The sequence below is a fragment of the Oncorhynchus kisutch genome, linkage group LG21, assembly GCF_002021735.2.
Source record: "Oncorhynchus kisutch isolate 150728-3 linkage group LG21, Okis_V2, whole genome shotgun sequence".
In the NCBI taxonomy this organism is placed as follows: Eukaryota; Metazoa; Chordata; class Actinopteri; order Salmoniformes; family Salmonidae; genus Oncorhynchus; species Oncorhynchus kisutch.
Window position 1 is genome coordinate 2393021 of NC_034194.2, and position 6000 is coordinate 2399020.

Here is a 6000-nt window from a genome sequence, read left to right on the forward strand (position 1 = left end):
GCTATGCTAGGCTCTGCTACCAGCAGGCAACATTTTCGTGAAAATAAGAAAAGCAATCAAATTAAATCATTTACCTTTGAAGAACTTCGGATGCTTTCACTCAGGAGACTCCAAGTTCGATAGCAAATGTTCCTTTTTTCCAAAAATATTATTTTTGTAGGCGAAATAGCTCCGTTTGTTCACGTTTTGGCTGAGAAATCGACCGGAAAATGCAGTCACTACAATGCCTAACTTTTTTCCAAATCAGCTCCATAATATTGACAAACACAGCAAACGTTGTTTAGAATCAATCCTCAAGGTGTTTTTCACATATCTATTCAATAATATATCCATCGGTACAATTGGTTTCTCATAAGAAGCGATTGGAAAAATGGCTACCTCTGTATTTTACGCAAGAATCACTCTGAGCCATCAGGTGACCACTTGCGCAATGTAGCCTCTTACGGGTATTCTTCAACATAAAGCCGTGAAACTACGTCACAATGCTGTAGACACCTTGGGGAATACGTAGAAAAAGTAATCTGGTTGATAGCCCATTCACTGCTCAATAGGGACGCATCGGAACACAGAGCATTCAAAACATGAGTCACTTCCGGATTGGATTTTTCTCAGGTTTTCGCCTGCAATATCAGTTCTGTTGTACTCAGACAATATTTTTACAGTTTTGGAAACTTTAGAGTTTTCTTTCCTAATATATGCATATTCTAGCATCTTGTCCTGACAAACTATCCCGTTTACTTTGGGAACGTTATTTTTCCAAAAATGAAAATGCTGCCCCCTAGTCACAACAGGTTAATGGGGGACCAGGTTAAGTTGATCTTTTGTCGTGACCCAAGCACAGTGTACCTAACCTTCTCCAGAGGCAGAGATGACATCACCTCCTTAACCCACTGCACAAAGGAGGGCGGCTTTGCAAGACTTCCAGTGAAAGAGGACAAGGCGGCAAGCTAGCAGCGAAGCAAATGCTTTCTCATTCACCTGATGTGTGGTAGCATTTTGGTCTAGGGGAAGTACCCCCAAAATAGCAGTGCCCAGGTTGGGGCTAAAGGTTGTATTACACATATGTGTGAATGCCTCTGGGACCCCATTTGAGGCCACTCAAAGAGTGTCCCACAGTCACTGGACTCTTGGGGTCAACATTTGGGTATATGTTTGCTAATCTGCCATTTGAGTAATGGAGACAGTGCAAAACCTTCAACTGAATTTGCCCATGCCTAATGCAAAATGATGTGTGGATACGCTCAACTTTGTTGCCATATATCATCGGGTAGCTCGCCACCTATGTCTTGCTCCCATGCAGATTTTGTATTTGCAAAGGAAGGTGGATTAATTTTCTGTATTATGTCATATAATCTGGAGATTGTGGCCTTCAGATAAGGGATCTAAGCACCTCTCGACTGGACACTTAGTGGGTTCGAGTGGAAATTAAGGGAACTGTTTTTTGGCAAAGCTGCGAGTTTGCCGTTATCTAAAAAATTGGGTATTGGGAATATTACGGTCAACCCTCAGAATGAAACTATGTTATCAACAAAAAGGTCACACAAAAAACAGCAGACCGTTCCTATGCCAGAACTGGAATGCAGTGTCAATCTGCAACGCTGCAAAGAGATTAAATGTCAATGGAGAGAAGCAGCTTCCTTGCTAAAGTGATTTCGGAATTGAGACTAGATTTTAAGGGAGTTCTTAACAATGGGGTTCAAAACATGGGTGCCAAGGTTCATGGGCAGTGGGCAGCACAGGAGCGAGACCCGGTGAAGTTGACTGTAACTCCATGATGGCCCAAATTGGGCCATTGTTGTTTTCAAATGTAGAAACATTTAGATACACCACTACTGGTCAGAAAATATACTGTAACAAATTGGTAAGGCCCTAGGTCTCTCTAGATATACCTTTTCTCATTCTTGGATTTTACTTATTCTAAATGAAGTTGGAAATGTAGCTGTCCAGTTGTTTGAACATCGACTTTGTGTACCTGTCTGTTCTTCATTAAACGTTCAACTCCCCGTACCTGCTTCTCATCTCCAGCTTCGGTCCTTACAAAAATGATATTCAGATAATAAGGCACTTACTTTGGTAGGAACGCACACGTCAAAGCTTTATTTGCAAGGAAAACAACATTGAAGCCAATGCGAGTGCTAGACAGAAAATGTGCAAGACTGTGCAAATGTCTGCGGTAACACTGGGGAAGTGATTGGGCTCTCGTTGAAGAGAGAAGTTTTTCCGGCTCAGTAAAGCCTCCAAAAACAAATTGTCCACAACAGTGAAATGGGATACTTCTATGTGAATTAATTAGGAGGCCAAACACACCTGAATTTAAACTGTTAAAGATTCTGACATCACACCATTAAAACAACTCTTGCAGGGGTGACCGTTAGGGATATTTGGAACTCACACATGAACAGGTTCAATAACAATTACTGGATAAATAAACATACACGAATGTAATCATATACAGTGGGGTCTATAATTATTCAAACCCTTGATATAGATTTAGCAAGAAAGACTGTAGAAAATGTATAGTACAATAATACAGCTATATTGAATGCTCAAATTATAGTAACAATTGCTCAGAGAAAGCGAGAATAACAACACTGAACCTTTTTCTGAAATGTTTTGATTGGAGGAAATATTGGGAGGGATCTTAGACCTTTCCTCCATACAGAATCTTTCCAGATACTTTATCCTTCGTCTGCGCATATGGACTGCCCTCTTCAATTCGAACCACGTTTTCAATGGGGTTCAAGTTCGGAGAACGAGATGGCAAATGCAAAATATAGATTTTTGTGGTCAGTTAGCGATTTCTTTATGGAATGTTACTAGTGCTTGGGTTTGTTATGCTGGAAGATCCACCTGCGGCCTAGTGTCAGCCTCCGGTCAGAGGCAATCCAGTTTTGGCTAAAATGTCCTAGTACTTGGTAAAGTTGAAGTTGTTGACCTTAACAAGGGCCCCAGGAACAGTGGAAGCAAAATAGCCCCATATCAACAATGATCCACCACTATATTTTACAGTAGGTATGAGGTACTTAATTTATTAATTTTTTAATATATTACTTGTTAAGCAAAATGTTTTTTTCTGAGCAATTAATATTAGTAAAAAATAATTAAAATAATTGAGCCTTCACTATAGCTCAGTATTTGTATTATTTATTTCATACAGTCTTTTTTGCTTATATTTATATAGGGTACCTGAGAATTACATAAACATATTTTGACTTGTTTCATCAAAGTTTAGCGGTAGCTTTTGGATTCCTTTCTCTGCATGTTGAACGAGTGGATTACTCAAATCGATGGCGGCAACTTAGCAGACTTCTTGGGATATAAAGAAGGATTTTATCTAAAAAAAACGACTACATGTTATAGCTGGGACCCTTTTGATGACAAATCAGAGAAATTTAATATTTATTCGCTATTTGTGATTTTATGAAGTCTGTGCTGTTTGAAAAATATGCAGACTGTGTAATAGCAGTTGTTATTAACAGTTGACATTATAGCAAATGACAACAGGATGAACAGTTATCTATAACAGGGTTTCGCAACCCTTTCCTTGGCCCGCCCAGATATTTCATTTTGTTTTTTTAACCATTAACTGGCACACCTGATTCAATTAGTCAAAGGTTTGATGATTAGTTGATTAATTGAATCAGGTGTGCCAGTTTTAAATTGAAAGTTTTTAATATCACATGCACAAGTGAAATGCCTTTTATTGCAAGCTCTATACCCAACAATGCAGTAATCAATAACAATGTAATACTAAAAATAACATAAGGTAGAACAAAAACATACTTTCTCATGTTCTTATTTATATTGTAAGCATACATGGTTGGTTAGTTCCAGCACCATATTTGCAATGTGCAGGGATAGTGTAGTGATACAGGTAGATGTCTTTAAGGATAAGGTGACTAGGCATCAGGATATATGATATATGAAACAGAGTAGCAGCAGCGTATATGACAATTGCATGTGAGTGGGTGTGTGTTTGTAGAGTTGGTTTAAATGGATGTGCATATTATGAGTGAGTGTCTGTGTGTGTGTGTGTGTGTGCAAAAAATCTGAAGAAATTACAAAGGTCAAGTCAGTCTGTGTCGCCATTTTGTCAGCTATTTAGTTAGCCATTTAGCAGTTTTTTGGGCATGGGGATAGAAGCTGTTCGGGAGCTTGTTGGTGTCAGACTACCGCTTGCCATGCGGAAGCAGAGATGACTTTGGTAGTTTGAGTCTTTAACGATTTTCAGGGCCTTTCATGCCGCCTGATATAGAGGTCCTGGATGGCAGGGAGCTTGGCCCCAGAGATGTATAACACCCATTATAAGCCTGGTGGTTGCAGCATCATGCTGTGGGGAAGTTTTTCAGCAGCAGGGACTGGGAGACTAGTCAGTATCGAGGAAAAGATGAACGGAGCAAAGTACAGAGAGAGAACCTGGATGAAACCCGGCTCCAGAGCACTCAGGACCTCAAACTGGGGCGAAGGTTCACCTTCCAACAGGACAACGACCCTAAGCCCAAAGCCAAGATAATGCCGGAGTGGCTTCTGGACAAGTCTCTGAATGTCCTTGAGTGGCCCAGCCACAGCCTGGACTTGAACCCGATTGAACATCTCTGGAGAGACCTGGAAATAGCTGTGCAGCGATGCTCCCCATCCAACCTGACCGAGCTTGAGAAGATCTGCAGAGAAAATGTTACCTTTATTTAACTAGGCAAGACAGTTTTGAACAAATTCCTATTTCAATGATGGCCTAGGAACTGCCTTGTTCAGGTGGCATAACTACAGATATTTACCTTGTCAGCTCGGGGATTCGATCTTGCAACCTTTTGGTTACTAGTCCAACACTCTAACAGCTAGGCTACCAGCCGCCCCCAAATGGGGGAAACTCCCCAAATACAGATGTGCCAAGCTTGTAGCATCATACCCAAGAAGACTCAATGCTGTAATAGCTGCCAAAGGTGCTTCAACAAAGTACTGAGTAAAGGGTCTGAACACTTATGTAAATGTGATATTTCAGTATTTTATTTATTTTCTTTAGAAAAAGAAAATCTAAACCTGTTTTGCTTTGTCATTATGGGGTATTTTGTGTAGATTGATGGAAAAAAAAACAATTTCATCCATTTTAGAATAAGGCTGTAACGTAACAAAATGTGAAAAAGGGGGCCTGGGGTCTGAATACTTTCCGGATGCACTGTATGAGCCCAATCGGGGGGTTCTTGCTAAGCAAACAGTGGGGCGTCCTTTACACTTATCAATCAAATGAAAAGAGTAAATATATTTGGTAGTTTGAGTACTTTTATTTATTCCACTGTACATTTCCTTCACCCTTTTGCACAATGTGCCTCGGTAAGAGGATGAACATGTGTTAGTATATACCTGTACATGTACACATACACCACCGTCCCCAAATGACACTGTTAATAAGCAATGACTAACAAAAAAGCATACTATTTCCATACTTACACACCAGTCAGTGAAGATGCCGACAAAAGCCACAATAAGCCTAGTCTTATGCAATGCTCCTCTTCTGCTCTGCAGTGAGGTGTAAACTAATGAACCCCCCCCCCCCCACCTTGACTCTCCAATAACAGCCTGCGATACTCTGTGCTATTCATTCATCAGCATTAAACTTTGTCATCTGAAGTGGCCGGCCTCATATTTTACACTAAATTGCGCTTTGGACTGGATGCCAAGGTCCAAATGACAACATGCAGTATACTCATTTATCATTCCCCTACCCCGTCCCTCCCCCCTCTAGTTCTGTCCCCCTCTCTCTGTCTCCATGGAAATCAGTAGTGCCCTCTCTTACTATGGTGAAGGAGCTGACTGCGGACATTCTGCTGACCGTGAACCTTATTTTCAGAGATGGGCACGGTAAACTACATTTTGGGAGAGCACACACACGAGCACAAGCGCGCATACACACACAAAAGCACAAATGCGCAGGCACACACACACACATTCAGGCACACACACACACACATTCAGGCACACACACACACATTCAGGCACACACAC